Below are 22,518 nucleotides of genomic sequence, written 5' to 3'. Positions count from 1 at the left end.
GTAGGTCAAGAACGTGTCCACACAGTTTTAAACATGTGAGTAAAACAAGTTAAATCAGTTACAGAATTCTCTTTGCACAATACTGTCAATTGTCTAGATACATGGAAATCATTTATCTGTTCAATTTGAGTTTTTTCATCGAAAGCAGGTAAACATAGACAAATAATGAAGTAAATTTTCAATCTCAAATGTTACTCTTATATCCAAAATGATATTATAGAAAGGCTTTTTAAATAAAAATCATAGAAATAATGCTCTGTGCTTTTAACCCAGTCATTCCTAGCAGTTCCAAATATATAAGATATTGTGTGCTAAAATTTCTTTGTCATGAAAGAGTTAGCAAGCAAAATTAGAAAAAGAAAATTCAAACTATAATATATTGTCAATATATTAATAACAAAATCCCAGGTTGGACCTGGGAGGGAGACTCAAGAAGGAGGAGATATACGTATAACTATGGCTGACTCATATTGATATATGGCAGAAACCAGTACAATATTGTAAAGCAATTATCCTCCAATTAAAAATATTTAATTTTTAAAAAATCCGAGTCTGTGATTCTTTCCTTGTAACATTATAAAGTATAATACATTTCTCAGAAAATGTCACATCTTATATGTGGCAAAAAGCACACTAGAAACAGCATTCTGATAACAGCAGTGACAGCCCTGTTAAAACACTCTAAGATTATACGTTTAATATTCTCTATTAAGACCTCTTAGCTCCCATAATTTCCCCCAAATAGCATTATGAAGTCATATAAGGGTAGTGAGAAGGAAACAAAACTATTGAAAATATCCTCCAAAAAAATGAAAACGTGCCAAAAATCACACAAGGACTTAATAACCGCAGTATTTACAATGGAAAATAACACTTCTGCCAGAAACAGTACTCTGTTTTTACTAGCCAGGCATTTTTTTCATGTTTAATTTTATACACAGGCTTTTTGCCTGGATTTATCATTAAATTACTTTCCTTTCAACCTCCCCTAAGTTTTGTTCCCCTACATTTACTAATATCAGATTGTTTGAATTCGGCATCAACAGCAAGCAATAAAAGTAAAAGGTGACTTCTATATAGTGCTGATTGGGTCCAGTTCTCATCACTGAAACAATGCTGGGAGCTAGATACTATTCAGCCACTTTTTTAATGCAAGAGCTGAAGTACAGGAGAGGTTAAGTAATTGCCGAAAGTCACACAGCTGCTAAGTGGCAAAGTTGGGATCAGAGCACTGGTGGGCTGGCTCCAGAGCCCATGCTTTTATCACTATTCTCAGTTGCCTTCTTACAGCGATTATAGAACTCACAGAGAGCTGAACTCAGTGAGTTTAGTCCAAATTCATCAATTTTGCAAGTCACAAAACCAGTTTTCCCTTTGAACAAGCCTTTCCTGAGCTCAGCTGGATTTACGTTTTAGCGTCTGTGCACAAGGCACAAAGGCCGACTGACACAGCGCAAAAATGCGGGTTCTAATCCCCAAAGATTCAGATTGAGTCAGATGAAGCTGCAGACTTTCCATCTGTCGTCTGATGAGGCGAGGGGCTGTACGATGGTCTCCCCTTGCGCGCCATGTCATTCATGCCTGGAGTCAGCTGTGAACTTTCTTCCTGCTCCATCATGCTCCAGAGCCCATCTCTGCTGCCTGGGGTCTTGTCCCAGGACCACCCGCACATGTTAATTTATCACCATGCCTCCTGTCTCTGATGCAGCAGCACTGAAGACCCTAAATCATCTGCCACAGCCCCCAGTCCACACCTATCAGCGCCCCAGGACCCTCTGCTCTCTGCACACAAGCATCCCTGGGTCATCTGCCTTTGCTCAGGTCATTGTCTCTCCTTCTCTCTCCCGCGTTCTCAACTCCTAGTCATTCGCATCTCTCAGATCCAACTCATGTGTCGTCTTCTCCATGTGGTCTCCCCCAGCTCTAACTCCCTGAATCCGAGGTAAGAGGTTCCTCCTTTCTGTGTTCCTGGGACTTTGAACCTGCCTCTAGCAGAGCAATCACAGCATTTTTGGCAGCCTTCTGGCGCACAAAGGGGTCTTCCACAAACAGCCCGCCTCTGTGCCTGTGTCCCTGGGACTCATCACAGAGTGCTGGTTGGACTGTGCAAGCCTCTGCTGTGGAGCCTCGCGTGCTGCCAGGGAAGCCGCTGCCCCCGCTGCCACCTGCTGCCTGCCTCTGTGCACATGGATGGGAGCCGCAGTGTGCCGGGACATGTGAACTGGTGGCGGTGGGCAGTGGGCTCCTCTGAAGGTGAGGGTTAGGGCTGTGCTGACAAGCCTACTTCCTGCCTTCCAGAGGGAGGGGGAAAAGGTCCCACAATCTCCCGTGAAACACGCCATCCCCACTGCTCATCTGGATGACTTTCCTTCACTGTCCCAGGTTTTATTAGTTTCTCTACATGCAACACCCAGAAGGGAAGGAGCCTGTCTCTGAAACCAGAGTTCAAACAAGCTTCCAAAGGTGGCCCAGGCCAGGACCAGGAGTTGCACAGGTGAGCAGCCTCTGGCCAGGTCAGTGGGGCCTGGTCTGGGCCACTGTGGTTTCCACCCATGGACGCATCTCCTTGCATATCCTTTTCTAATCCCATATCCCAATCACATTCATCCATCCCTCCAATCAATACCTCGTGCTGTTGTGAACAGAGTGGATGAATCTCAATTCTAATCCCTTAAAGTGCTCCCACCTTGGGTGAAATGACACACACGTTAACATTAAAATGCAACGTGGGCAGCAGTGTTATACTGTGGTCTTTCAAAAGGCCCCAAATGAGCAGGAAGGATCTGTCCTTGCTGGGGAAATTAGAGAAAATTTCCTGCAGATGGTGGCCCCCTAATTGAAGGACGAGGTCAAGATGTGACCTTCTGCTCATCCCCAAATGCCAGTCAGAGCTTACTTTGCGTCATTCCGTAGCATCAACTCACTCACCTCATGCAGAGCCTATAACATACAAAGAACTCACAAAGGCCAACGAGACGCAGCCCCATGGAGGCCTCACAGGGTAGTGGGGAAAAGGAAGCCTGGCACGCCACTTCAGCCGGAGCTGAAGCTCATTACTCTTCCTCCGACATCACTGACTGAACACACACTGCCCGCCTGGCATATTAAGGCTAAGATGGTGAGAGCACACCACCTTCCCTCACTCAGAGGCTAGGAGGGTGCGGCCGTGACCTCATATGCATGACCACCTGCCCCCAGTGCCACAGTCCAATTTATATGACACAGGACCTTGGCCATCCATATTTTTTGAAGCCCCACTGAGATCAAAAAGCCACAAAAAGGAATTAAACATTGCCATTTACAGAGACGTGGCTAGACCTAGAGACAGTCATGCAGAGTGAAGCAAGTCAGAAAGAGAAAAACAAATATTGTATAATATTGCTTATATGTGGAATCTAGAAAAATGGTACAGATGAACTTATTTTCAAAGCAGAAACAGAGGCACAGATGTAGAGAACAAACTTACGGATACCAAGCGGGGAGGGGGAGTGGGATGAATTGGGAGGTTGAGACTGACATATACACAGTGCTTTGTATAAAACAGATAACTAATGAGAACCTACTGTATAGCAAAGGGAGCTCTACTCTGCTCCGTGGTGACCTTCATGGAAAGGAAGTCTAAAAAGAGGGGTTATATGTACACATGTAGCTGATTCACTTTGCTGTACAGCAGAAACCAACACAACACTGTAGAGTAACTACACTCCAGTAAAATTTGTTTAAAAATCTTGCTTCTTGCTCATTCTGGGGCACCTTCCAGTCTGGGAAGAATTCCTCGCCTGGTTTTAGGAAGACTGAGAACACTAAAGTGTCCACTGACACTTTAGCTAGGCAATGTCACAGCCAATGGGGGAAAAACAGATGGTTGCTTCTGGAAGCTCTGTGATGAACCCCAGAGCCTCTCCATACGTCTTACAGGCTCACAGTGCACCAAGTCCAACTTCAGAGGGAAAGCCAGAGGCAGCGATGTTTATAGAAAAGGCCAGCTGTCATTTTTAAAGTGAAGAATACCAATTTCCAGAAAGCTAAACCCAAGATATTTGATAATGGAATCATTAATCTACTATTTGGTGACTTTTCCAACTCACTTTCCCTGCCTATAAATTATCTATCAGCTCTAAAATTTTTTTCAACTTCAAGGTGCCTTTCGCAAATGGCCTTACCTCGGCCTCCTCCACATCCTTTTGGACACCATCAGAGGGAGAGCTGTTCCCACGATGAGCCTCTCTGCCATGCTTCTGGCCACACCCGCTTTCTGGGCCCCTCAAATCACCCCTGCATCTGAATTCCTTCATTACTTTCATGAGGACTGTACTATTGGGTCAACAGTGACATCCAAGCACAATTGTAGCATCATTTCAGGCTGGTTCAGTAGACATACTCAATCAAAAAATTCTTATACAGAAAATAGGCTTTTCTTTCTATTCTTCCAAAAGTATTGCAAAGGAAAGCATAAATAATTTCTAGACAAAAAGGGACTTCTCCCAGGGCAGGTAGAAACATCACACATCCCTCTTCTCGCCTCTATTGAAATCTGCAAAGTCCATCTTCTACAAAGAGACACATACACACAACCCATCTCTCCCTTGCTTAAGGACATGGTCATTGCCTGTTACCCACATTTTCTTCCCATTCCAGAGCCTCCAAAGGGTCTCCTACAAAAAATGCCAGAATATTGACCATTTGCACACACATACACACTTCACACTGGAGTTAGAAAAATTCCTGGAATCTGAGCGTCTCAAGATGCATCCTGAAAATTCATTCATTTCGCCAGGCAGAAAGGAAGGACAAATGAGAAAGGGAGACTCATATGATTTTGACATTTAATGACCTTCCTGAGAGGTCTGTTACCAGCTTAGGCTGGAGCTCCAGAGGATGCTCATCAAGGCTTAGGTATGCCCATCATTCATTGTGACCTTAGCTGTCACTTAACACCTTAGCCTTCAATTCCACATTCGTCTAGTGGGCACCATATTAATCCTAGCCCAGTTACATCACAGGGTGCATATGGTAGAAAGATCTAGAAGCTTGTGTAGGGAATAATTTGATAGAGTAATGTCAGTTGTTTCTATCATTAAAGTCAGTCTAGGAATTCCCTGATGGTGCAATGGATAAGAATCCACCTACCAATGCAGGGAACACAGGTTCGATCCCTGGTCCAGGAAGATCCCACATGCAGCACAGCAAACAACCCAGGCGCCACAGTAGCTGCGGAGCCAAGCCTGGGAGCTCTAGAGCCTGGGAGTTCCAGCTTCTTAGCCCCCGTGCTGCAGCTACCGAAGCCTGTGTGCCCGACAGCCTGTGCTCTGCAACGAGAGAAGCCCCCGCAATGAGAAGCCCACCCACCACAAGGAAGCGGAGCCCCTGCTGGCTGCAGCTGGAGAAGAGCCCCTGGGCGACAACAAAGACTATCACAGCCCAAATAAATAAATAAATAAAAGTCAGTGTTCAGAGGTGTCAGTAGTTCACATTTGCTCAGTAAGCTGAGGGGTCAGATGTGGGAGACTTTGAATGCTGAGCTGACTCACAAATAGTTCTCGCTGTTGCTTTGTTTAGTTGCTAATTGTGTTCGACTCTGTGACTCTATGGACTGTAGCCGCCAGGCTCCGCTGTCCAGGGGACTTCCCAGGCAATAATACTGGAGTGAGTTGCCATTTTCTTCAGGGGATCTTCCTGACTCACAGACCAAACTCGAATCTCCTGCATTGGCAGGCAGATTCTTTACCATTGAGTCACCAGGGAAGCCTTTAAATAGTACTTAGACAAAAGGAATCCATGAAGGACAAAGAGAACTTCTATTTATTGAGCAACTGCTGGGTGTCAGGCACCGGATTTTGTGAAGCTGGTGCTAAATATTTGGATTTCACAAATGAGAAAATGGAGGCTCTCGGAGGATGAGTGATTTACACACTGACATACACCTGGCGAGCGGAGGCCCTTACCTGAGAGCCGGGTCCTGTTCTCCACAGGGGCTGTTTAGCGACGGAGGAGTGGATCACATCCCACGGCTCTGGCCCCGGAGTATCTCACTTGTGTGCTTTCTTACTTAGTCGAGCTGTTAAATTGAGTTGTTTTCCGTTCCCCAAACCTACCTGCCTTCTCTATTTCTGTCGTGTGGCCAGTTCCCGCTTTGAGGGTGTCTCCTCATCGTTCGAGTCCTGCCCCGTCTCCTTCCGCTCCATCCCTGTAAACCCCCGTGCACAGCACTCCTCCTGCTGTGGGGAAATGCATCTGTTTTGTGCATTCTTTGAGGGATAAAATTACTCTCCTCTTCCAAAAATATGGAACCAACAACTAATTATTCCACATCTGCTTTGTTTCAAAAAATGAGCATGGACAAGGCCAGGGTATTATCTCCAGACTATTCTAAAAAGCTCTCAGCACTTTCAGGACTCACAAAGGATATACGAGCAATCGTTCAGTTAATAGATTATGACCTATTTCTGTATGACTCCCACAGATAGCCTCACGGCCAGCAATCTGGAAAGATCCAGCAGGAAGAAATTCACTCTAATCTTGGTCAGACCAAAGACCAAGAAAGTAATTAAAATTCTTATGCCAGAGAGGATTGACACAAAAGTCATACTCAGGTACAGAAAAGGAACAGAGAATAGTTTGAAAATGCATTTCCTTAAGAGACTGAAATAAGAGAAAGCAAAGGCTGAGCAAGTTTCAGCCTTCTGTGTAATATTAGCAAAATCTACCCCCATTGCTCCTTGCTTCCTTCCCCTGCCACCATGTCAGTCTTACCTTCTCTGTAAAAGTTCATCTCACTCTAGATAATCAATCTAAACCTCTATTTTTTTAAATTGAAAGTGATTCCTGACATGCAGTTCCATGCGCATCTCGGTTTCAAGCCACTCGCTTTCAAAATTCAAAAGCATAATGGGATGGAATTCAAATTTTCACAAAACTTAGGAACTCATAACTTGGCCAATTTTGCAAATTACGATTGAGTTTGGAGAGATATTCTATACTATTTGTTTGCCAAACGTTGATGATTCATATCTCAGATTTAGTCTTAGGTTTTCAATCTAATTCTCTTTATTTATTGAAATGTAAGGCAAGTGTGTTAGAAAAAATCCAAACACTACATAAAAGGTTAAAAAATGAAAAGCAAACAACCTCACAAAGCAGACCCTCAAACTCCTTGCAAGATGCAGGCATCATTCACAGTTTCTATGTGCCTCCCCAGAGGCCCTGCGCGTGCAACCCGTCTGCCATCCGTGTGTGTTTATATATGCTCACGGCAAATGAGAGCATCAGAACCCACTCTGCACCTAGCTTTTCTTTACTCTAATAATACATTTCAACACATACAAACCAACTCGTTCTTCTTCAAGATTGCATTGTATTTTATTTAATGGAAGAATGAGAAAGCATTTTACCAAACCCCTATATAGCTTGGCATTTAAGCGGTTTCCTTCTTTGGTTTTTACAGATGGGTACGACACCCTTGTTTAAGTGCCTTTTTGGACATACAGGAATGTGCCTTGTGGAATAAATTCTTAGAGGGGCAATTGTAACATCCAAGAATCTGTCTTTTGTTCATTTGTTAGAAACTGCTAAATCGCTCTCCAAAGGCAACGCACAAATTCGCACTCCTGCCAAAACGTAAGAGCCCCTTCCCCTCTTGTTACCAAACAAACCACAGGCGTGCTGAGTCGCTCAGTCGTGTCTGACTCTTTGAGACCCCATGGACTGAGCCCACCAGGCTGCTCTGTCCATGGGGTTCTCCAGGCAACAACACTGGAGTGGGGTGCCAGGCCTTCCTTCAACGGATCTTCCCGACCCGGGGGTGCAGCCCGCATCTCTTGCGTCTCCTGCACTGGCAGTCGGGTTCTTACCGCCAGGGCCGCCTGCCAAACAGGCTGTTGCGAGGCAGTTTGCTCCTGGCCGGGCTGATTGGCGAACATCCGTGTTACAGGTTGTGTTGCTGTTGTTTTCCGTCTTTTCTTTGTGGGCTGCCTTGTGTGTTGTCAGTTTTTCTGTTGGGTTTGGTTTTTGGTGAAGGATGAGAAATTTCTAGGTTTACACTAGCATTATATTCTTTTCTGACATGTGTGGCAGATACCTTTCCAGCTTGACTTGTCTTTTAATTTCTGCCATTTTTTTCCTTTGGTAAATGTTTTTAATGTGTACTTATATCTGTTAGTCTTTTCCCTTATGTTTTCTGTGTCTGGCTTTGTTTTGCTTAGAAGGCCGCACCCACTCTCTTGAGAGACACAAAATAAGACTCAAGTAAACAAAGAGACATGCTTTTGTCTGGGAGAGAATATGTCATATAGTAATAATTAATCTAACACAATCATAAGAACCCGAACACTTTTATAAACTTTGTTTTTAAATGTTTTTTTCAATATCAAAACTAAATATGTGAGTAATCAAGAAAAATCAGAGAAATAAGTAGTTGGAGGGGAAAGGGTAATGAGGTTTGCACTACCAGATGTTAAAAGCTAGAAAATAACTAAAATCCAGTGGCTCCACAGATAAAAAGAAATGACAATTATGTAACATGACAGAAGTGTTCATTACGGCCATAATGGCAATCACATCACACTATATAAACTTACCAAATTAACATGCTGTACACCTTAAATTTACACAGTTATGTCAAATACATTTTGATTTAAAAAATCCAGTAGTTCAGATGCCAAAATAAGCAAACAGAAGGACAGAATCAAGAAATGCAAGCAAGATTTAAATGAAAGTATTGAATTTCACAAATGTGACATTTCAGTGAGAAAGCAGCTACCGAATAAGCAGCACATGGGCTTCCCTGGTGGCTCAGACTGTGAAGAATCCGCCTGCAATGCAGGAGACCTGCATTCGATCCCTGGGTCGGAAGATGCCCTGGAGAAGGGAAAGGCTACCCACTCCAGTATTCTTGCCTGAAGAATTCCATGGACAGAGAAGCCTGGCAAGCTATAGTTCATGGGGTCACAGAGTCAGACACGACTGAGCGACTAACACACACACACACCGTGAAAATCGGCTACATTTGGAGGAGAGGGCCGGCCATAGAAAATACAGTCTCCCACATAAATCCTCATCCCAAACTTATTTGCAATTGTGGTAAATGCTGCTAAGTCACTTCGGTTGTATCTGACTCTGTGTGACCCCATGGACTGTAGCCTGACAGCTGTCCATGGGATTCTGCAGGCAATTGAAGCAAATATTCAAACATAAATGAAATTATAACTACCAGAAAAGAATTTACTTTTATAATACTGGGATATATAAAATCTTTCTTGAAATGCACAGAATTAATTAATAATAAAGGAAAGATAGACAAATTTGACTATGTAAAATGTAAGTAGTTCTGCAAAACCATCATAACCAAAATCAAAAGTCACTATAAAAACTTGGGAAAGTCTAATGCACATGACAAAGTGACATACCCACAAGAGATAAAAAATTTTTCAAATTGTTAAGAAAGTAAGGAGATAAAGGTAATGATAGAAATTAATATATTAGAAAATAATAAGAAAATGGATGTATAAAACCAAGAGCTCAAATTTGGTATAAATACACTAAACATAACTATTGCTTTCTTACTAGTCTTTTTCCTTTTTAATTTTCTCTTCCTTTTCTCTTCTCTTTCCTGCTTGCGGCTACATCAGCCTCCAAGCTCACGTCCCCACACTCGAGCTGTCCAGGCTTACAACCAATTATGTCCACTTACAGATGTATACTCATCTTTGGTGTTTGAGAGTATAAAGCTACAATACTTAAACACTAGTGTGGACGGTAGATAAATAGATATGACTCTAACAATTGTTCGATTGCTCAAATGGAATCAGATGACATGTGATTTCTTCATTTTGCTCAGTGGTATCAGATGGAAATTCCTCTGGTTTAATTTCCCTCCTCCTTGCCCTCTTTCCCACTCTTTCTCTTCTTTCCCCTTCTCCGCACCCTCCCTTCTTCTTTCTCTCTTTCATTCTCCTTTTGTCAGCTTCATAATAGTTTATGATATAAACAGAATTATTGTTCCTTAATTGAAAAATGTTCAGTTTGTTTCCAATGTTTAGCCCCTATGAACAAAGCTGTAATAAACATCTTTGTTCAAAGATCCTTATATATGGTACTTTCATTTTATGAGACATGGAACTTACCCATATTTTAAAAGTCTTACCATATTATTAGTATAGAAAAGGTCATAGATTATGCTATAGGAATTAGCTTTTTCTCTGTTTATTTGAAATTTTCTTTTCATATCTTTTCTAGTGACTAACAACCTGAATATATGGAATGTATGGGTTACAATATTTCTCTCTCACTCTCTGTAGGATTTTCCTCCTTAAATATAGTTGGAACAGTTTGAGACAAGAATTATCTTTTCCCCTTATAAATGATTTTCTTCTTCCTGGATGCTTATAGGATTTATATTTATTTAAAAAATGTAGTCACTTTCAAAGAATATGTCTTAGCTAATGATTACTTTTTATGAAAGATGTGATAAACACTCAATCTAATAGTATAGTTCTTGTCTTTTCAACAAAGTTTTGTTAAACCCTTAAAAAAAGTCCTTCCTAGATAAAATTTTCCATGTTGATGTATTCTTTTTTGTATTTCAAGTACATCAACTAATTTGTATGAAGGAATGTATTTGCCTGTCATTTGTACTTAACAAAAATTTCCAAATTGCTCTTTATCCTCATATCCTGTGTAATTTCTAAAATATCATCCATATTTCAGTTCCAATTTTTTCTTCTTTAAAGACTTTTTAAGAGTAGTTTTAGATGTACAACAAAATTGAGAGAGAGGTACAGAGATTTCCCATATATCCCTGCCCAGATGCACACTTCCCCCATTATCAGCAGCCACCACCAGAGTGGTGCAATTATCTGTTACAATGGATGAACCTACACTGGCATCTCATAATCACACAGGGTCCATCGTTTGCCTTAGGACTCCTTTTCTGTATCGTGCAGTGTATGGGTTTAATGTGTTAGTAGCTCAGTTGTGTCCAACTCTTTATAACCGCATGGACTGTAGCCCACCAGGCTCCTCTGTCCATGAGATTCTCCAGGCAAGAATACTGGAGTGAGTTGCCATTACCTTCTCCAGGGGATTTTCCCGACAGGATCGAACACAGGTCTCCTGCACTGCAGGCAGGTTCTTTACCATCTGAGTGTGTATGGGTTTAACCAATGTACAATTGTATCACTATACTACCATACAAAATATTTCCAATGCCCTAAACATCCTGTGTTCCATCTATTCATCCCTCCCCCTTCCCTCTCCCTATCATTGATCTTTTTACTGTCTTCATAGTTTTGTCTTTTCCAATACGTCATGTAGTTGGAATATTATAGAATGTAGCCTTTTCAGATTGGCTTCTTGCACTTAGTAATATGCATTTAACATTTCTCCATGTCTTTTCATGGCTTGATAGCTCATTTCCTTTTAGTGCTTGATAATACTTAGCATGGTCTCGATGTACCAGTTTACTGGTCCATTCACCTACCGAAGGACATCGTCGTTTGCTTCCAAGTTTTGGCAATTATGAACAAAGCTGATATAAACATTCACGTACAGATTTTTGTGTTTCGTGTTGACATGTTTTCAGTTCCTTTGGGTAAATACCAAGAAGTACAATTGTTGGGTTATATGAGAAGATTAATGGTTTTACAAGAAACCACCACACTGTGTTCCAGCGCAGCTGTGCCATTTTGCTCACCACCAGCAGTGAACGAGAGCTGCAGCGGCTCCACACCCTCGCCACCATTTGCCGTCACCAGTGTTCTTAATTTTGACCATTTAAATAGATGTGCAGAGGTATCTCGGGCTTCCCAGGTGGCTCAGTGGTAAAGAATCCACCTGCCAACTCAGGAGACGCAAGAGAGCGGGGGTTCAATCCCTAGGTTGGGAAGGTCCCCAGAAACAGAAAATGGCAATCTACTCCAGTATTCTTGCCTGAAAAATCCCATGGACAGAGGAGCCTAGTGGGCTACATTAGATGGGATCAAGAGAAAAGAGTTGGACACGACTCAGCAACTGAGCACACGCGCACGCAGTGGTGTTTCATTGTTGTTTGATTTTAATTAACCTATGACATATGATGTGGAGCATCTTTTCACAGGGTTGTTTTCTATCTGTACATCCACTCTAGTGAGATATCTTTTAAGGTCTTTGACCCATTTTTTAAATCAGATTATTTTTTCTCACTGTTGAATTTTAAGAATTCTCTGTATATTTTGGATGACAATCCTTTCTCAGGTGTGTCTTCTGCAAATATTTTCCCCTGGTCTGTGGCTTCTCTTAATTTCCTTTTTTGTCTTTTGAAAAGTTTAAGTTTTTAATTTTGATGAAGTCTAGCTTATCAAATATATTTCATGGATCATGTCTTTAGTATTGCATCTTAAAAAGTGTCACCAGATCCAAAAAAAATCTAAGTTTTCTTCTATGTTATCGTCTATGAATTTTACATAGTTTTACATGTTGCATTTAGGTCTGTGATGCACTTCGCAGTGATCTGTGTGGGGGGACAAGGTCTGTGTCCAGGCTTTTTGTTTGGTTGCGTTTGTTTCTCTGTCTCTGGATGCCCGGTTTTTCCAGCATCATTTGCTGGAGAGGCCATCTTTGCTCCACGGTATTTTCTCTTGTCCTCTGACTATATTTACGTGGCTTTATTTCTGGCCTCTCTGTCTGCTTGTCTGTTTTCTCACTAGTACCACACACTCTTGATTACTGTAGATTCAGAGTAAGCAGGTCTGAAAGCCACGTCGAGTCAGCTCTCCTGCTTTGTTCTTCTTCAGTATTGTGTTGACTTTTCTGGGTCTTTTGGCTCTCTGTGTAACATCTTGCTGGGATTTTTGTTGATACTCCAATGAATCTATAGATCATGTTGGGAAGAACTGACTTCTTGACAATAGTGAATCCTCCTATCCATAAGCATCGCCTGTCTGTCCACTTATTTAGTTCTTTATTTCCTTCATCAGAGTTCTATGGTTTTCCTCATATAGATCTTATACATACTTTTTAGATTTATACCAAAGGTATTTCATTTGGAGGGTATTAATGCAAGTGGCATTTTTAATTTCAAATTCCACTTGTTCCTTGGTGGTATATAAGAAAACAACAGGCTTTTATATTATCTTCATATCCTGCAACCTTGCTATAATCTCTTATTAGTACCAGGAGCTTTTTCATGGATTCTTTCAAATGTTCTATGTAGACAATCAAGTTGTCAACAAAGACAGTTTTATATCTACCTTCTTAATCTGTATAGCTTTTCTTGTCTTTTGTTTTCTTCCTGTGATAGCAAGAACTTGCAGCACAATGTTGAAAAGGGATAAGAGGAGACACCCTTGCCTTCTGCTAGATCTTTTTTTTTTTTAATTTTTTTTCTTTTTACTTGCAGTGCTAGTGATAGAACCAAAGGCTGATATCTATATCAAACAGGAGAAACGTAAAGGAAACTAAACAATTTTATGTAATCACATTGCTGTGATCCTATACAGTAAAATGGAAATCTTAATGTGAAAGCTTCAAGTTTCTCACTTAAGTATGATATTAGCTATAGCGTTTTCATAGATAATCTTTACCAAGTTGAGAAAGTTGCCCTCTAATCCATGTTGACTGAGAATTTTTATCACAAATGGGTGTTGGATTTTGTCAAACACTTTTCTGCATGTATTGACATGATCATGTGATTTTTCTTTCTATTGATGCAATGGTTACATTAACTGATTTTCAGACGTTGAACCAGCCTTGCATACCTGGAATAAGTCCCACTTAGTTGTGGGGTATAATTCTTTCTATATTTTTTTGGATTTGACTTGCTAATATTTTGTTGAGACTATCTGCATATATGTTCATGAGAGATATTGGTCTGTAGTTTTCTGCTCTTATAATGTCTTTGTCTGGCATTGGTATTAGGGTAATTCTAGACTTAAAGAATGAGTTAGGAAGTGTGCCCTCTGTTTTAATCATCTGAAAGAGGTTGTAAACAATGATATCACTTCTTCCTCAGATGTGAATTCACCAATGAATCCAGTTGGGTCTGGTACTTTCTGTTTTAGAAGGTTATTAACTTTTTGTTCAACTTTAATAGGTACAGGCCTAACTCAAATCATCCATTTCTTCTTCTGTGAGTTTTGGCAGGTTGTATTTTTTAAAGAATTTATCCATTTCATTCAGGTTATCAAATTTGTGGATACAGAGTTCTTCACAGTACTCTTTTATTATCTTGTTTGATGTACAGTTTCATTTTTTACAATGTCAATCTTAATAAATTCGATAGTCCTAAAATGTTATAATTGTTCTTCTTCACTTATTAATTCTCTTTCCATTTCATTCTTTAATCTCTAGGTTACAGAGCTCAAGGTTGTATTTCCTTGAAGGTATAAGTATTTATCTTTTTAATTATCCTATTAACCAAGATATTTAGATATCTTAAGCAAGTGTTTTTTCAGATGGATTTTAATCAGTATTCTACAAACTGCATTCTTTAATATTTTAGGAAAGGAGGTATAGAAGTTTTCCATTTTCTTTTTGTTTTTCTTTGATCTTCTGCTTAATCTTCTTTTGACATTCATCTCAGGTCTGTTATTTGCCCCCAGAGGGTTTAAATAAATTATCCTCAACTCTATTCTCTGTTTATTTGAATTATATGGAATTCCATTTTAATTCACCTATTGGCTTTTTAGCCATACCTCATTGCATTACATTTTTAGTGATTACTTAGAAATTATTATACATTTCCTTAACTTTTACAGCCTAGAGTTAATACCATCTTACGTAAAATGTAAAAACCTTTAGGCCACATGGGATTTAGACAATATTTGAACCTCTCCTTAACACAGGAAAATGAGTGCTTGAGGTTTATGGAATTTTTGCTTTTTCTGTTTCTTTCTTTTCTTTTTTTTCATTTTTGAGCCATCTGAGGAAGAAACTAGAAGGAAATGATTTACCTTGAGTATTTTTCTTAAATTCCAAAAAGAAACAAACAATTCCCTCCCATTTCTTGTTGTTCCTCTCCATGAGTGAACACATGTAAGCAAGAGTATTCACACATTCACACATACATGTGCACATGCGTGCACACACACTTGTTTACTATATACTTGTATAAATGAAGTTTCTTTTGTTGCATTTTTTGTTTTCAAATATCATTGTCATATGGAAATCAATGAGAAAATATTTTAACCTTAATAGACATAGTCATTGTGATAAAGAGCCAAATGAAGTGGAAAATGCACTAGTCTGATGCATCATGGGCCCCCATTGTGTGACTACTGAGTTCCCTCAAAGGCAAAGAGGTTCTGGCTCTAGAAGATGCTGTGTTCAAATATGTGAAACACCCATCAGATGTTTAATTTGGTCTCATGTGCTCACAATGACCAGTAGTCTGACTTCTGTTTCATAACATCAACCAGTGGCTTTGCTTGGCAGAGCAAATCTGATTGGGGGTCATCTCACGCTGAAGCAGAGGCATCAGGGAGAGAGACAGGACATCAGTACTGCTCCGAGCTCCTCTGAAAGGGCAGAAGTGGCTCCTGTGATAGGTGATCGGGCAACGCCATGTTCCACCTAAAATTCTCAGGATCTTTGACAGCCAAAGTTTTCCAACTATAGCCAGTAAGCCATCTAGACAGGTAACAGGGATGTTAATGCTTCCAAGCTTTTCCGTGGACAGAAATTATCAGTCAACTTTTTTAAAGAAAAAATAAATTTCAAACTGATGTTGGGTTGAGGCATATGAGATGCTATTGGCTATCAGAACCTTCAATAGGTGCTGAACCGATGCAACAACATTGTTAGGCAATTACTCATTCACTGGAGAAAGCATAATGAGTAAAACTATTTCTCTTGCGGTGACTGTTTAACTCCTAACATTTTCAGAGGCTGCCAATATTTTCACAGCTGTACTATTTCCTCTTAAGAACGCACTAGATCATCAATGTTCCATTAGTTAGCTTTCCACTTCAATAGATCTCTCATTCTTTCTTTCCCTCTCCTGCTGCTCTTAACTAACCTTTTAAAATTTTTTCTAAAAGCAATACATGCCCGCAGTAAAATATTAAACATTATAGAAAAAATATAATACAAAAATGAAAAGAACTTCTGCTCTCAGCCCCTGCATTTCCAGAGGTAGTCATTACAAACACTACTTTCTTTTTTTTTTTTAATTTAATTTAATTTTATTTAACTTTACAATATTGTATTGGTCTCGCCATATATCAAATCTAGAACTTTCCCTGCATACAATGTAAGAACACGAATCAGTAGATGATTAATTAGAAACGGCTGAGTGGCGCTCTGGTACCTGCTCTCTCATACTTCACATCTGTTAGATGCATTTCCCTAGCAATTCGCAAACAGGTTGATTGCCCTTTTCAAAATTTGCATTTTGTTATACTATGCAGTGATGCCATCATTTATTAACCAATATTCCCTAGATCACTATTTAGATGACTACAGAGGGTTTAATATTAAATGTTCCAATGAATATCCTTACACACTGTTTTTGGAAAAATAGGGCTAGTGTATCAATAGGAAATTTTTCCATAGATCTTCATAAACGTTTTTACTGATATAAAATTTTAATAATTTTCATATAGGGGAAGTTGGGTTTATTTTTTTTTCATTTGTTCTTTCTAAGTTTCTGCTCATTCTCAAATGACACTCTTTCTTATTCTGGTCTTCTATAAGCCTACTCTAAGCTGTGACAAAATTAATCTTTTTAAAAAGTTATGTTGATCAGCAGGATCCATAATTTCTTCTTCATAGATCACTTAAATAATTATGTTTCACAGACAAAGCTCAAGGCTGGGGCATAACAGCAGCCTCCCCTGCCCCTTTGAACTGGGTGTTCTGGAGATTTCACCCCTCAGCCTGACTGGCTGACCTTTGTTGATTTTACTTGAAGCTATTATTCTAATTGACTCAGTCCTGGCTGACATCTGGATGTGTTTTATAACAGACTGTTTTCATAATTCCACAGAAAAGTTCTCAGGATTAATACTTGTTTATTTTCATCTTCCACTGGACCTTAAATAAACTTGCAGACAATTGTAGCAGAACTCCTTACCGGAAGCCATTTTACATAAATAAAGGGGATGGTAAATCCATCAAACCTTGGGTTTTCTGTTGCTTTAAAACTTCTTGCCAATAGAGCATTATTCAGGGAGAACCATAAAGTCAACCAATAGCAAAACATGCAGGAATGGTTGCAGGTTAGCTGGAGTAGGGCAGTCAGATGCATGAGCGGTGCACGCAGTTGCCGTCCCAGCTGACTGGAAGGGCAGTGGCGGGAGGCGGGTGCACCGCGCACATTTGGGCAGATGACCCGGCACACGGTGGCGAGATGGCTTAACAGTGCTTTGTTCTCTCTGTTGCAGGCACTTTTTTTTTCCTGTCTTATCTGAAGATTTTTCCGTTTTCCCTTTAAGTTTTCTGACTCTAAGATCCTCAAGAAGCTTCCCCAATCCCCAAATTACAAAATTGTTCTCTTGGATTTCCTTCTGATAATTTTTGGCTTTAATTGTTTCATATTTAATTAACCTGATAAGGATCTAAATGTATTACCACTGTTTTCATTTTTGCTGCTAGTATTTTGCCAGATACAGCCAGTTGAGCTAATGTATCTTTTACTGAGCAATAAACCTGTGCGGCACGGATTTCCATACCACTTTTACTATTTCAGAAAGCTTCTTGCCTGTGTACATCTGTTTCTGGATGCATGTTTCTGCTCCATCTCTCCCCATTGATCCGTCTCCTCTGAGGTTAGTTCAAGGCTATCTGGATCACTGAAACACTGTGATGTGCTTTAATAGCTATAAAGCAATTACCACACAATTACCTTCACCTTTTCCAGAATTTTCTTGGCTTTCCTTGCATGTTTCACTTCCAGATACACTTTAGAATTTTTTGGTATTGAAATAAAATCACATTGGGATACTGACTAGAGTTATATAATAGCACATTTGCATATTAATGAAAAGAATTGACATCTATCTATATCTGAATAATTCATCCTGCGGACTGTTCTGCAGGTTAATTTTGAAGGGTTATTTGTACTATGTTATCAGACTTATAAATCCCATTAAAAGGATTTGGCAATTATTTCTTTTTGCAGCAGCGTTTGGAACAGTTTCAGCAAAATAATTATCTGTTCCTTAAGTTTCAACTACATATTATTTTCTACATAGTCTGTGATGGCAGTTTTGATTTTCCCTATGGCATAAGGAGTTGTTTTTTAAAATATTTTTGAGCTTTCAACGTGTCCACTTACCCTTCTGTCATTTAATTCTAGTTTTGCTCTACTTTCAACACTTCTGAACTTTCCACGTGACCGTGTCTATAACTCTAACTGTTCTGTAACAATTCTGCGACTTTGTGTGTGTTGCTGTTGCCGTTCAGTCACTAAGTCATGTCCTACTCTTTGCGACCCCATGGACTGCAGCACACCAGGCTTCCCTGTCCTTCACTGTCTCCCAGAGTTTGCTCAAAATCATGTGCATTGAGTCAATGATGCCATCCAACCATCTCATCCTCTGTCGCCCCCTTCTCCTCCAGCCCTCAGTCTTTCCCAGCATCAGGGTCTTTTCCAATGAGTCGACTCTTCACATCAGGTGGCCAAAGTATTGGCACTTCAGCTTCAGCATCAGTCCTTCCAATAAATATTCAGGTTGATTTCCTTTAGGATTGATTGTTTTGATTTCCTTGCTGCACAAAGAGTTTTCACAAGCACCACAATTGGAAAACATCAACCTCTGACTTTCCTGCTGTAACCCTTAGTACATGGACTTCTGTGAATCTGACCTTAGCTTCTCATCTTTGTCTTCATCATCCTTATCTCTCTACAAATTTTCTTTTCCTAAGGGAGGACTTTTATGTTCTGCTTTAATAGCCAAATAGCAATTACCAACCAATTACTTGCTCATGAAAGTTTCTGCAGTACCTAATCGGTTCATCATTGCTTCTGTGCCATTTTCATTTGGGGTAATTATTTTTTCACTTTAAATTCATCCATTTCTTGTCAGTTTTTCCTCCTTCATAAATTCACAGTTCAGTTTAGTTCAGTTCAGTCGCTCAGTCATGTCTGACTCGAGACCCCATGAATTGCAGCACGCCAGGCCTCCCTGTCCATCACCAACTCCTGGAGTTCACTCAGACTCATGTCCATCGAGTTGGTGATGCCATCCAGCCATCTCATCCTCTGTCATCCCCTTCTCCTCCTGCCCCCAATCCCTCCCAGCATCAGAGTCTTTTCCAATCAGTCAACTCTTCGCATGAGGTGGCCAAAGTACTGGAGTTTCAGCTTCAGCATCATTCTTTCCAAAGAACACCCAGGGCTGATCTCCTTCAGAATGGACTGGTTGGATCTCCTTGCAGTCCAAGGGACTCTCAAGAGTCTTCTCCAACACCACAGTTCAAAAGCATCAATTCTTTGGCGCTCAGCCTTCTTCACAGTCCAACTCTCACATCCATACATGACCACAAGAAAAACCATAGCCTGGACTAGACAGACCTTTATTGGCAAAGCAATGTCTCTGCTTTTGAATATGCTATCCAGGTTGGTCATAACTTTCCTTCCAAGGAGTAAGTGTCTTTTAATTTCATGGCTGCAATCACCATCTGCAGTGATTTTGGAGCCCAGAAAAATAAAGTCTGACACTGTTTCCCCATCTATTTCCCATGAAGTGATGGGACCAGAAGCCATGATCTTCGTTTTCTGAATGTTGAGCTTGAAGCCAACTTTTTCACTCTCCTCTTTCACTTTCATCAAGAGGCTTTTTAGTTCCTCTTCACTTTCTGCCATAAGGGTGGTGTCATCTGCATATCTGAGGTTATTGATATTTCTCCCGGCAATCTTGATTCCAGCTTGTGCTTCTTCCAGCCCAGCATTTCTCATGATGTACTCTGCATAGAAGTTAAATAAGCAGGGTGACAATATACAGCCTTGATGTACTCTTACACTTTACTGAGAGTTCAAATCTAGATTTTTAGGTGATTTCTACTTTTTGTTGAAGCCAGTCTGTTGTTCTGATTCCAAATGAAACCAAGTGTATGGTGTGTTTTTTCTATTTGTTTATCTCTACAAAGGGAAGTCCACACAGCATTGTGAGGGATCTGTCGGAGACCACTGGCTTCCTATTAGAATCTCTCAGGCTACAATCAAAGAATGGAAAAGCTGGAATTTCTAGGCATTCCCTTTTTCCAGGTGAGTTTCCATAGGGTTTAGGAGGTAGGCATGGATTAAGAATGGAGATGGAGATAACAAGAGATTTAAGCACAGTGCTAAGTAGTTTATATTCAGTATTCTTGGGGCACTGTCAAGGCCTCTCTTGATATGAAGGGAACCACTCCTGCCACTGCATTTGATTTCACTCTCCACCACTTGGGCCTCCCTGGCGGCTCTAGTAAAGAATCTGCCTGAAAAGTGGGAGACCTGGTTTGGATCCCTGGGTAGGGAAGATCCCCTGGAGGAGGGAATCTTCTACCCACTCTAGTATTCTTGTCTCCACTTTCACTTTCTCTCTGCACCAAGGCAAATACAAGTAGGCACTTCGTTTAGGGCCCCTGAAGTGTGATTCTACCCTCCCCACAACCCATATGCTCTCCCTGAAGCTTTCTACTCTCATTCCATAAACATCAAGTCTTCTTGTTTCCTTTGTAAGGATACCAAACAGATGTTTTCTGAAACATTTTTCTCTTTCTTATATGTGATTTTAGAGATCTGCTCTTTCTCTAAGTCCTTTAGATAACATGCTATTCTCCTTGAGCTTCAGGATCATGCCATGGAAACTTCTTTTTAATGTTCACTCATACAAGGAAAAACTGTATCTAGGCTTGGCCTCCCCACAGACCCAGGACGTGAACTCCTCTGGGTCACTGTCCATTTTCCTCTTGAGGAGTTCAATGACGCTCTCTCCAATGACTGTCTGGACAGGTGGCAAATAGAGCCCATAGCTCAATTTTCACTTCAGCATAGTCGTTCAGATAGAGCTGGATCACAGATCTTACTTAGTATGGCTATGACATCCCCCGCCGTGAACTGCCAGGGTCTATGGTGAGAGAGTCAGATGCAGTCTATGGACCTTTTCAGTGTTCACCATTTCCTGAACGTACAGAACAGTGGATTTCCCCGGTGGCTCCGTGGTAAAGAATCCACCCGCCAATGCAGGAGAGGCAGGTTCAATCCCTGGGTCAGGAAGATCCCTGGAGAAGGAAATGGCAACCCACTCCAGTATTCTTGCCTGAAGAATCCCATGGACAGAGGAGCCTGGCAGGCTACAGTCCATGGGTTGCAAAGAGTTGGATACAACTTAGTGACAAAACAACATTTCCTGAACACACTATGCACTTTGTGAAAGCTGTCACCTCAGTCAGGAATGTCCTTCCCCCAGCTGCATCTACTAATCAACATTCAGAGCCCAGACAGATGAAACGCCCCTTCTTCAGTGGGACTCCTGGGCATCCCTTTCCTTCTTATCACCGGTGACCTATTACCTGTAAATTGTGGCCTCGGTGATCCATGTTTGAAATACGGAGCTCCACTTAGCTGTCTACCTGCTCTGCTCTGCAGGTTGGTCATAATTCATGCTTGTATTACAGAGCTAGGACAAGCCACAAAGCACAAGGCTTGTGCAGCACTTGGAGCAGACACATTCACAAGGACCCCGTAGCCAATCCCAGGAATGTCTGTGCCCTACAGATTCCTCCAGGAACAATTTCAGTAGTAGGAGCCACATATTAAACTGACTGGCCATGAGAAGAACTTCAAATCCTGCAGAGCATAAGGACATAATTATAATATATAAATAGTAATCATACATAACAACCAGTAACAATAATGGTAACTAATTATAATGGGAAAAATTGACTTATGATTATTAATAGCTATCATCATGAGAAATGTTACTCTGGAAGGGGTTGGGTTATCTCCAGAGCTGAGTGTGCCAGAGTAGAGACAGAGGACAGAACAAAGAAAATCTGCAATAGAAAGACATGATTCTCTGTGGGAAAAGGTAAGAGGGGAGCCCATAAGAGAGCAGCAGGGTGTGATCCGCCGCCTCTCCACTCACTCAGCTGTTCCCCGCCGTCCTCCCATCTACACCACGACCAGCCGCAGCAGCAGGGCTGCCTGACACGGGCCACAGGTGACTCAGGAATATGGTTTCCTCACAGCCAGTGCTTCTCTCCCTCTCACCGCAACCCAGTGCTGCATGTAGAAAAGGAAAACAGAATCTCAGAGATCTGGAGCCAGGAACTGAAACCCATTCCTATCTGACCCAAAATGTCGTACTAATTTTCTGTCACTGGCCACTTAAAAGGGAGCCCCCCTGGTACCTAATGGGAACAAGGCAGCAAGGATGCCCTGGAAACCATAAGAGGAGGTAGGGCAATGACAGTACAGTTCTATTCGTCTGCTGCGATGCCTCTAGCAGAGCAGCAAACCCATCTGGGGAATGCTGTCTGTGTTTCCTTGAAGAACTAAATATACAAGTTGCCCATTAAGCCTCTGAAAAGAGACGAGAATAGCCAGGTATCAGTCAGCAT

At 41.0% G+C, this 22,518-nt stretch overlaps 1 long non-coding RNA gene across 2 annotated transcripts in view; it reads right to left on the bottom strand.

Moving 5' to 3' along the window:
- The window catches only part of LOC147342698 (uncharacterized), a 153,335-nt gene that overhangs the window by 8,598 nt on the left and 122,219 nt on the right, over positions 1-22,518 (bottom strand). For both annotated transcript variants that reach the window (XR_015157084.1, XR_015157085.1), the window contains exon 8: positions 22,044-22,180. This is a non-coding gene — a long non-coding RNA (uncharacterized LOC147342698). The remainder of the gene's footprint in view (positions 1-22,043; positions 22,181-22,518) is intronic.

The sequence above is a fragment of the Bos grunniens genome, chromosome 28 (assembly GCF_055505025.1).
Source record: "Bos grunniens cultivar Pamir isolate PY7600 chromosome 28, Bosgru_T2T1.0, whole genome shotgun sequence".
Classification (NCBI taxonomy): Eukaryota; Metazoa; Chordata; class Mammalia; order Artiodactyla; family Bovidae; genus Bos; species Bos grunniens.
This window is presented reverse-complemented; position numbering and strand designations above follow the sequence as displayed.